The sequence below is a fragment of the Theropithecus gelada genome, chromosome 19 (genome assembly GCF_003255815.1).
Source record: "Theropithecus gelada isolate Dixy chromosome 19, Tgel_1.0, whole genome shotgun sequence".
In the NCBI taxonomy this organism is placed as follows: domain Eukaryota; kingdom Metazoa; phylum Chordata; class Mammalia; order Primates; family Cercopithecidae; genus Theropithecus; species Theropithecus gelada.
Window position 1 is genome coordinate 1849651 of NC_037687.1, and position 11271 is coordinate 1860921.

An 11271-nucleotide genomic window follows, 5' to 3' on the forward strand; every position below is an offset into this window, starting at 1 on the left:
TTTTTTTTTGAGACGGAGTCTCACTCTGCTGACCAGGCTGGAGTGCAGTGATGTGATCTTGGCTCACTGCAACCTCCACCTCCCGGGTTCAAGCGAGTCTCCTGCCTCAGCTGCCCGAGTAGCTGGGACTACAGGTGTGCGCCACCACACCTGGCTTATTTTTGTATTTTTAGTAGAGATGGGGTTTCGCCAACCATGTTGACCAGGCTGATCTTTTTTTTTTTTTTTTTGAGACGGAGTCTTGCTCTGTCGCCCAGGCTGGAGTGCAGTGGCCGGATCTCAGCTCACTGCAAGCTCCGCCTCCCGGGTTCACGCCATTCTCCTGCCTCAGCCTCCCGAGTAGCTGGGACTACAGGCGCCAGCCACCTCGCCTGGCTACTTTTTTTGTATTTTTTTTTAGTAGAGACGGGGTTTCACCGTGTTAGCCAGGATGGTCTTGATCTCCCAACCTCGTGATCCGCCCGTCTCGGCCTCCCAAAGTGCTGGGATTACAGGCTTGAGCCACCGCGCCCGGCCTGACCAGGCTGATCTTGAACTCCTCACCTCAGGTGATCTGCCGCCTTGACCTCCCAAAGTGCTGGGATTATAGGCATGAGCCACTGCGCCCGGCCCACGACATAGCTTTTTTTTTTTTTTTTTTTTTTAAGACCAAGTCTTGCTCTGTCGCCAGGCTGGAATGCAGTGGCGCAATCTTGGCTCACTGCAACCTCCGCCTCCCGGGTTCAAGTGATTCTCTTGCCTCAGCCTCCTGAGTAGCTGGGACTACAGGCGCCTGCCACCACACCTGGCTAATTTTTGTATTTTTAGTAGAGACGGGGTTTTACCATGTTGGCCAGGATGGTCTCAATCTCTTGACGTCGTGATCTGCCCGCCTCGGCCTCCCAAAGTGCTGTAATTACAGGCGTGAGTCACTGCACCCAGCCCTCATTTTCTATTTTTATTTTATTTTATTTTGAGACGGAGTCCCGCTCTGTTGCCCAGGCTGGAGGTGCAGTGACACGATCTTGGCTCACTGTAAGCTCCGCCTCCCTGGTTCACGCCATTCTCCTGCCTCAGCCTCCCAAGTAGCTGGGACTACAGGCGCCTGCCACCATGCCTGGCTAATTTTTTGTATTTTTTTTTTTTAGTAGAGATGGGGTTTCACCACGTTAGCCAGGATGGTCTTGATCTCCTGACCTCGTGATACTCCCACCTTGGCCTCCCAAAGTGCTGGGATTACAGGCGTGAGCCACCGTGCCCGGCCTATTTTTACTTTTTCTTTTTTTTGAGATGGAGTCTCGCTCTGTTGCCCAGGCTGGCGTGCAGTGCCATGATCTTGGCTCACTGCAACCTCTGCCTCCCGGGTTCAAGCAATTCTCCTGCCTCAGCCTCCAGAGTAGCTGGGATTACAGGCACCTGCCACCATGCCTGGCTAAGTTTTTTTTTTTTTTTTGGAGACGGAGTCTTGCTCTGTCACTGGGGCTACAGTGCAGTGGCCGGATCTCAGCTCACTGCAAGCTCCGCCTCCCAGGTTTTACGCAATTCTCCTGCCTCAGCCTCCCATGTAGCTGGGACTACAGGCGCCCCCCACCTCGCCCAGCTAGCTTTTTGTATTTTTTAGTAGAGACAGGGTTTCACCGTGTTAGCCAGGATGGTCTCGATCTCCTGACCTCATGATCCGCCCGTCTCGGCCTCCCAAAGTGCTGGGATTACAGGCTTGAGCCACCGCGCCCGGCCCCAATTTTTGTATTTTTGGTAGAGTCGAGGTTTCACCATCTTAGCCAGGCTGGTCTTGAACTCCTGACCTTGTGATGTGATCCACGGGCCTCGGCTTCCTAAAGTGCTGGAATTATAGGCGTGAGCCACTGTGCCTGGCGTAGCATCTTATTTTTTTTTTGTTTGTTTTTCTTTTTTTTTTTTTTGAGACGGAGTCTCGCTCTGTCGCCCAGGCTGGAGTGCAGTGGCCGGATCTCAGCTCACTGCAAGCTCCGCCTCCCGGGTTTTTACGCCATTCTCCCGCCTCAGCCTCCCGAGTAGCTGGGACTACAGGCGCCCGCCACCTCGCCCGGCAATTTTTTTGTATTTTTAGTAGAGACGGGGTTTCACCATGTTAGCCAGGATGGTCTCCATCTCCTGACCTTGTGATCCGCCCGTCTCGGCCTCCCAGCACAGGCTTGAGCCACCGCGCCCGGCCTAGCATCTTATTTTTAAAAAATTCTTATTAATGGTTTGGAATGGTGGCTCACACCTGTAATCCCAGCACTTTGGGAGGGCAAGGTGGGAGGATCACTTGAGGTCAGGAGTTCAAGATCAGCCTGGCCTACACTACTAAAAATACAATTAACCAGGCACTGTGGTGGGCACCTGTAATCCCAGCTAGTCAGGAGGTTGAGGCAGAATTGCTTGAACCCAGGAGGCGGAGGTTGCAGTGAGCCAAGATTGTGCCACTGCACTCCTGCTTGGGTGACAGAGCAAGACTGTCTCAAAAAAAAAAAAAAAAATTACTTTTTTGAGACGCAGTCTGGCTTTATCGCCCAAGTTGGAGTACAGCGGCTCAATCACAGCTATTTTTTTTTTTTTTTTTTTTCGACAGAGTCTTGATCCTGGCTCACTGCAACCTCCACCTCCTAGGTTCAAGTGATTCTCCAGCCTCAGCCTCCCCAGTAGCTGGGATTACAGGCACCGGCCACCACTGCTGGCTAATTTTTGTATTTTTAGTAGAGACAGGGTTTTGCCATGTTGCCCAGGCTAGTCTTCAACTCCTGGGCTCAAGTGATGCACCTACCTCAGCCTCCCAAAGTGCTGGGCTTTCATTTGTTGTTTATATATATATATACACACACACACATATATATACACAGACACATAGAGAGAGAGAGAGAGAGAGAGAGATGGAGTCTCGCTCTGTTGCCCAGGCTGGAGTGCAATGGTGCAATCTCGGCTCACTGCAACCTCCGCCTCCCAGGTTCAAGCGATTCTCCTGCCTCAGCCTCCAGACTAGTTGGCATTACAGTCCCCACCACCACACCCGCCTAATTTTTGTATTTTTAGTAGAGAAGGGGTTTCTCCATGTTTGTCAGGCTGTCTCCAATTCCTGACCTCAGGTGATCCACCTACCTTGCCTTCCCAAAGTGCTGGGATTTCAGGCGTGAGCCACCGCGCCCGGCCTTGGCCTTATTATTTTTTAAGGCAGTCTTGCTCTGTCAGGCAGGCTAGAGTGCAGTCGTGCAATCACAGCCCACTGCAGCCTCGATGTCCTGGCCAAAGCAATCCTCCTGCCTCAGGCTCCCAAGTAGCTGGGGCCACAGGATTGCATCACCACGTTCCGCTCATTTTATTTTTTGTAGAGACAGGGTCTCTCTTACTTAGGCTGGTCTTGAACTCCTGGGCTCAACCAAGCCTCCTCCTCCTTCAGCCTCACAAAGCGCTGGCATTACAGGCGTGAGGCTCCGCGCCCACCCCACACCCCACCTTATAACGTCATCTGAAATCACCACATAGGGCTCTCTCCTTCCCCTAGAACCAAGGGCTCCCTAGGAAACGATGCCAAGAGTCTAGCTCACTGTTCTATTCTCAGAGCCACTGGCAGGCACTTAATACATATTTGAATGAATGTGTCTCCTCCGACTTTAAAAATGCCCCCACCGGGAGGTGCGTGGGAGATGTGGGGAGGCCGGAAACCACTTCTGCAGCTGCCCGTTCCCTTCCAGGCCCTGTCATGGGGTGGAACAGGGCCTCACTGAGCGGGGCCTTGGCCTATGGGTCCCCTCCCCACGTTTCTTGCTCGGTGCAGGCTCGAAGGCAGGCAGCGTAAGCAGAGTCGGCTCCACGCGCAGAGCCCCAGGGGAGCGGCCCGTGCTAGGCATGGCAGACCCCGCAGTGCACTTGACCAGCTGCCGGCCGCGGGCCCACTTCCTCTCTGCTCCTTGCTGATGTCACGGTGGAGGAGGACACCGGGGCACCCAGGCTACCGCTTTTCTCCCCCTGGACACGGAGCAGTTATTCTAGAACTTTTTCCCCTCCTGGCTCAGGAAAGTCAGATGGAAAAACCCTCTTGCCCTTAACCAGCTCATTTCCTGGCCAGCCGCCTCTTCCAGCGCCTGCCCCGGAAACCTCGCGGCCTCGCGCGCGCAACCCGCCGCCTCCCGCGCCGCGCCCGCCACCGCCCCACGCACTGAACGCCCCGCGACGCCGCCCGTCCGTGACGTCAGGTGGCGAGACTGTGACGTAACACACAAGGCGGCGGGCGTGCCAGGGCGACCAGCCACGCGTCGCCATGGCAACAGCGGGCGGGGAGGGGCGGGCGGCGGAAGCTCCGCCCCCGGGAGGGTGTGGAAACCGACTCCCTTCGCTGCCCGCGCGCGCCCCCGCGGCCACGCGCTTTCGGTGTCCCCCGCGGTCAGCGGGCCAGCGGCCTCGTAGCGGCCGCAAAGCGCGGTGGCCGTCGCGCGGCGCCATCTGTTGTCGCAAAGCGGCGCGAGAGACGCCCGGCCGGGCGTTGGCCCCGCCCTGCGCTGTGACGTCTGCGGCGCGCGCCCCCGGCGCCGCGGCTGCGCAGTGGGGCGCGTATGGCCGCCGCCCCCCGCTGGCCGACGCTGGCGGCGTAAGGCGCGCGGGCCCCGGAGCGGGCGCGGCGGAGCGCGGCGAGCCCGGCGCCTCCAGTCCCGAACATGCGGAGGCCGGCCCAGGCGGCGCGGGAGCCGGAGCGGGGGCCCGAGCGGGCACCGGAGCCGGAGCGCGAGCGGGCGCGGGGTCCGGAGCGGGGGTCCGCGCTGCGCTGCTGAAGCCGGGCCGGCCGCCCAGACGCTGCCCGCGGGCCCGGCCACGGCGGAGCCAAGGTAACGACGCGCGCGCCCGCACCGGCCCCCACACCCCCTGCACCCTGGCCGTCGGCGCCCCCAGTGACCCCTGGCGCCCCCGCCCCCACACTCAGGGTTCACTGCCCCCCCCCGCGCCCTGCCGACCCCGCACTCCGGACCCCAGCACCCCCCACCCTGTCTAACCGCCCTCCACGCTGACCCCCCACACTCAGGGCCCCACCACCGCAACACCTCGCTGACCCTTCACTCGGGACGCCAGCGCCCCCCACCCCGCTGAACCCGCGCTCAGGACCTCCAGACACAGCCCCACGCTGACCTCCACACTCAGGAGTCTGCCTCCCCAGTGACCCTCACACTCCAGACCCTGCCCCCGCCGCTCCAGTGTCTCCCCACTGTGCACCCCGGTGACTGCCGCGCTCCAACTCCCCTGCCCTCCGCTGAGCTTTTAGTCCCCACCCCACCTCCTGCTTTCTTCCCCCACCCAGGGCTCAAGCCCACCGCCCACTCACCCGTGTCCCTTATGCCTCCCTGCGTTCTGGTCCGCAGGCCCCTGCCCACCTGGCCCCATTGCCTACTCCTGTCTTGGCCTGGCCCCTCCCCACGCAGCTGTGTCCCAGTCCTCACTTTGTGGTCCTAAAGCTCTTGAGGGGGGAGAGCAGGGGAATGGTGGGGAGAGGAAGGTGGTCTGATCCGCAGGGACCTGTTGCGGCACTGCCTGGGAACTCCCGGCTGGGCTCGCTGCCCCCTCCCCCTTCCGCTGTGGCCACGGGCTTTGTTTTCCGGAAACGCACGGATCAGGGAGGGAGGGTGAGATGTCTGAACAGGGCCTGCGGTGGCCTCACCGATCCCCGATCCCCGCCTGGCTTCTATCTCCCAACTTTCTTAGGGGAAGACTTTCCCATTGGGGGGCGTGGGGGCTGAGAGGACATTCGGGGACTGTTGCGTCTTGAGCCAGAATGGCTTTGGGACATCTGGTTCTTATTCCTGTGGCCTCCGGATGGCATTGTTTGTAGGAAGCGGGCTGGAGGGTTGTCTGTGTAGGTGGAGTCCAGCATCTTCTCCCCGTTATGCTCCACTGTGTGGCCCAGGGCTCCGGGGCCGTCCACACGGCCATGTGGTGGGGCTCTGCCTCCCCACCCCAGGACGTGCTGGAGCCTCCTTGGTGTTTCCTGGTTCCCGGAGGCCCTGGTAGTTCGTGGGTGTGGGAGCTGAGCAGGAAGGTACAAAGGCTCCCATCTGGAGGAAAAACCCAGGCGTCCCGCCGCGGAAAGGAGCTCGGATTAGGGAGGGGACTGGGGGTTGGGTGGCAGCTGGGGATGGAAGCACCCTGGGCCACTCTGCCCTGCACAGCCCGGCCCAGCCTGGGGTGCCTCTGTGCAGAGGACAGACTGTGTGACAGGGCCCCCAGGTTTGAAAGGGGGAAGTTCGCGGTTGTCACCGGTACTTTGTTTTGTTTTCTCCTGTGTCTCCACCAAAACGAAACACTCTGAAATGCTCTGGGCCGGGCTGACTGATGAATTTCCCAGGCACGCAGTCCCGGGGAGTGTGTGCAGGCACGCGCACGCCTGCCTTGACGTCTCTAGGGCCCAGAGTGTTTTGCTCAGCCCCCCACGGTGAGCTCTGAGAGCCGCTCCTGCACAGATGGGAGGGAACTGGAGACCTGCATGCAGGGGAGCGGGGTCTGGACAGGGTCCCAGTGGAAGGGCCAGGTCTGGGGGTGAGAGGCCAGCCGTATGTTCTGCAGGACTGTGCGGCGGGCAAATGGGGTGAGATGTCAGAGGAGCTGTCTCTGCTCCCTTCACCCCGGTGGGAGGCAAAACCCCAGCTGGTCTGTAGTGTCTGCATTTCCTATGCCTGCAGTGCGGTCGGACCTCCTTGTGTGTAAAGGGGCTTCCTGTCTGATTTGATCCTGTCTAGTTCCTCTGAAGAGGATGAGGGACCAGCACCTCAGTGCCTGGACTCTGGGCAGGTCCGGGAGCCAGGCCGTTTGCAGGACGACCTGTGATGGTGCAGCACTTGGTGCGGATGGATTTTGTGGAATTGCCGATTCGGGTTTCTTCTTTTCTTCTTCGCCTCCTTTTTAATGATACAGTAATTACTCTGGGCTACAAAGGAAGTAGGTGAGGGTTTTTTTAATTGAAAGTTCCTGTTGCTCATCCCAAGCTTAGGGGAAGCCAGTACACCAGCCATTAATTTGGGGATTGGGGTAGTCCTGTTGGTGTGCCAGGTACGGTGGGGGGGCACTGTGTCTGTGGGGACTGGTGGGGGGTGTCAGTGCACGCCCGAGAGGCAGGCCCTAGCCACCCCAGCAGATGTGTCTGCAGAGCCACTGGGACAGACCGAAGCTGAGCTTAGGGACAGTCGGGGTTGCCCTCGGGTGGCAGTGGGCAGGCCGGCGTGTGGGGCTGGCTGACTTTCTCTGAACCCAGAGGACACAGGGCCTATGTGAAGGAGGCCCTGGCCCGAGTCCTGGTTAGTGTCGCGGTGGTGGCGGGCAGCTGTGGGCTTTGTCCTCAGGTCAGCCTCAAGTCCCGTGTCCAGCTAGGGCTCAGTGGCTGCGCGCGTGCTGGATCGAGCTCTGGTGTCAGGCATGCCAGGTCCGCCTCCCCCACCCCACAGATTTGCGGATGCTCCGCTGGCAGCCACGCGAGAGAACCTGTTGGTTGGCGGCCTCTGGACAAGGCCGTCTGAGTGAGGCCTGCAGTCTGGAGGCTCCCCAGGTTGGGAGGCTCCGCGTCTGCCTCTTCCTCATTCTGGAGTTCTCGTGGGGCCGGTGCTCTGGGGCTTCCTGGGAAGTGGGTGGAGCGCCCATTTTACAGATGAGGAAGTCGAGGCCTACTTGGCCTCCTTGGGTAGAGGAGGAAGTGGTGGTTACTGACTCCCACACCTGTGCTCCTCTGGTTACCCGCTGTGCCAGTGGGAGCAGTGACAGCGAGGGGTAGTGGCCCTGTGGGCAGAGGATGGGCCTCACCACCTTCCCCATTCTCTCTACCAGCTCTGGGTCCAGGGGACTGTGCTGTCCCTGTGACTGGCACATGGATGCAGCCGTCTACTGGATGGGTCTGTCCAGGAACTGGACTAGCCTGGCGGGGTGGGGCGTATCCCTTTGTGCCACCTTAGCTAGGGCTCAAAGTGAGGGGCTAGGAACACCAGAATGAGGCTCGGGGGTCCCAGACCAGGGCAGGCCCATCGCTATTTATTTATTTATTTATTTAGAGATGGAGTCTCGCTCTGTTGCCCAGGCTGGAGTGCAGTGGCACGATCTCAGCTCACTGCAACCTCTGCCTCCTGGGTTCAAGCGATTCTCCTCCCTCAACCTTCTGAGCATCTGAGATGACGTGCACCACCACTCCTGGCTAATTTTTTTGTATTGTTTTATTAAAGACAGGGTTTCACCATGTTGGTCAGGCTGGTCTCAAACTACTGACCTTGTGAGCCACCGCGCCTGGCCTATTTATTTATTTTTTTTGAGGCGGAGTCTCATTCTGTAGCCCAGGCTGGAGTGCAGTGGCGCGATCTTGGCTCACTGCCACCTCTGCCTTTTGTGTTAAAGCGATTGTCCCACATCAGCCTCCTGAGTAGCTGGGAAGCGCCACTACGCCCGACTAGTTTTTGTATTTTCAGTAGAGACGGGGTTTCTCCATGTTGGCCAAGCTGGTCTTGAACTCCTGACCTCAGGTGATCCACCCGCTTCAGTCTCCCAGATAGCTGGGATTATAGGTGTGAGCCCCTGCGCCCAGCCCTGTCGCTATGTAAAAGGCAGAGGAAATCTAAGAGGTTTTTTGTTGTCTCCAGCGATGTTTCGTTGATGCGTGATTGCCCTTTGGATCCTTGAAGAAAGTTGTGCTTCAAGGTAATCCTTCAGTTATCTGGAAAGTTTCACCCTCTGGAGTGAGGCACCCCAAGTCCTGGTCTGGATTCGTGGACAGAGTCCCCGCCTGTGAGGCCTCATGGCCAGTCCTGCCCCCTTGGCCATGGTGCTGTGGGCTGTGTTGCCAGCGGGACCCGCCCTCCTTAGGGACTTTGTTTCCCCGGTGACTCCAGGATGCTCATGTCATCTGCGATGACCTCTGCCCCTTCCCATCTGACCTCCGTCCCCAAGAAGGATGGCAAGTGTGTGAGGGCTTGTCCTGTCTGCGGCGGCTGTGCCCCTCGGGCTTCTGCTCCAGTGGTCCTGGGGCCGGGCGGCTGCGCCGATGCCCAGGCTCTGCCTGCGGTCAGTTCCCAGGACGGGACCAGCATGAGGACAGGGACTGGCCCGTGTCTGCCTCTGACTTGCTGGGTGTGCCTTTGAGTTCCTCTGAGGGTGGGTGCGCTGAGGGGGTTCCAGCCAGAGCCCTGGAGCCTGCAGGTGGGCTGGGCCGAGGCTTGTGGCCGCAGGAGTGGTGTGCGTGTGCCCTGGCGGCGTCCGCACAGGTGTGTACATGCCGTGCCATCACGCTGGTCAGGCCTGTACGCTGCGGAGAGGGGTGCTGTGTGGGGTTCGCTGCGTGAGTCCTGGGTGTACCATGGCTGTCCTGTTGGAAGTGGTCAGGGACCTCCACTGCCCCTTGGACCTCGCCCGTGGCCTGGGTGACAGAGCGAGACTCCCTCTCAAAAAAAAAAAAATAACGATCCCATTACACTGACCCAGCTCACTGTTCTCTTACCTGTCTTATTTGGGTATGGTCCTCAGAGCATGAGCCACTTTTTTTGGTCAAAACATAATCCACATTCGGTAGAATTCAGCGACGTGTGCACATAAGTGATTTTTGTACAGCTGACCCTTGAGCAGGGTGGGGTTTAGGGCTCCAGCCCCTCATGCAGTAAAATACCCTCGTATAGCTTTGGAGTCCTCCAGACTCCGCTGCCCACAGCCTGCTGGTGACCGGAGGCCTTGGGAGGACATGTGGTCCACGCTCACACGCCTCGTGGATTGTGTCAGGTGCTGCATTCTCATAGTGAGGGAAGCTGGAGCCCAGAACGTGTCGAGAAAAGCATAAAGAAGATAGACCCTGTTTGCTCTCCACGCAGTGGAAGTGACGCTCGTGGAAGCCTCTGTCCTCATCGTGTTCGCGTTGAGGGCTGGGGAGGGGAGGGCGGGTCTCGCTGTCTCGGGTGGCAGAGTGGGAAGGAGCCAGGAGAGGCCGGCGCCCTCAGGGCAGCCTTTATTGGGAAAAATCCGCGTCCGAGTGGACCTGTCAGTTCAGACCCGCCATGGTCAGGGCTCCTGTGTGTGTGCAGCCACCACCTCTTATTCCAGAGCGTTCTCATCACCTGCAAAGGGAGCCCCGGCCCTTTCAGCAGCCAGCCTTCCACACCGTCCTTTCTAGAACCTTCCCACCTTCCCAGATTGAGACGCTGTCCTCGTGAAACGTTCACTCCCTTGCGCTCTCCAGCCCCTGGCACCCCCATCCTACTTTCTGTCTCTGTGACTCTGAGGGTTCTAGGGACCTCCTGGGGTGGAATCACACAGGCCGAGACCTTGTGTGTTTGGCGTCTCTCACTGAGCCAAGTGGCCCGCGTCCGAGCCTCGCTCCTGTTCGTGGCTGAGTCGTGTTCCGGTGCGTGGCTGGCCACGCGCTTATTTCCGTGATGGATGTTTGCGTGGCATCTGCGTGTGGTGGCTGCGAGCAACCGTGTCCGGTTCCCGCATGGCTGCGTGGTGGTTCTCGGGCGGACGTCTAGCGGTGGAACCGCGGGTCACACGGCCTCTCCGGGTTGGACCATCTGAGAAGCCGCTGACCGCCATCCATAGCACCTGTACTGTTTGTCCCCTGCCGGGTTTTGGGGACTGGATCTCTGCACAGCGATGACCACTGCCCTCCTCTTCCAGGGACCTGGTTTCTCCTGGCGTTTCTTCCGTCCTCGGGCCGGATGCTTCTCTGGCCTGCAGGGCCTCAGAGACTCCGCTGTCCTGATCCCCACGCCGTTTAGAAAGCCAGGGGTCCTGCATGTGCCTGGTGTCCCCGCTATCGTGTCAGGCACAGGGCCAGATCTTGCACCCTGTGACGAGCACGGGCAGTGGGACCGACAGATGGATGTGCTGCCCATGACCTTCGCCACAGCAAGTTCAGAGGCCGGGGGCATCCAGTGTCCATAGAGTGACCGACAGGCCCCGGCCCCACAGGATCATCCAGGTGGCCCTGGCCTTTCTTTTTTTTTTTTTTTTTGAGACGGAGTCTCGCTCTGTCGCCCAGGCTGGAGTGCAGTGGCCGGATCTCAGCTCACTGCAAGCTCCGCCTCCTGGGTTTACGCCATTCTCCTGCCTCAGCCTCCCGAGTAGCTGGGACTACAGGCGCCTGCCACCTCCCCCGGCTAGTTTTTTTTTTGTATTTTTTAGTAGAGACGGGGTTTCACCGTGTTAGCCAGGATGGTCTCGATCTCCTGACCTTGTGATCCGCCCATCTCGGCCTCCCAAAGTGCTGGGGGCCTTGGCCTTTCAAGACCACAAAAATCAATGTTTTTTTTTTTTTTTTTTTTTTTTTTTTTT

General features: G+C 59.1%; 1 protein-coding gene across 1 annotated transcript in view; it reads left to right on the forward strand.

The window, feature by feature from the left end:
- Nucleotides 1-4543: 4543 nt before the first annotated feature.
- The window catches only part of CSNK1G2 (casein kinase 1 gamma 2), a 34520-nt gene continuing 27792 nt past the window's right edge, over nt 4544-11271 (forward strand). Inside the window, exon 1 of the mRNA XM_025368497.1 lies at nt 4544-4817. The gene's annotated coding sequence lies outside the window, so the exon portion shown is untranslated. The remainder of the gene's footprint in view (nt 4818-11271) is intronic.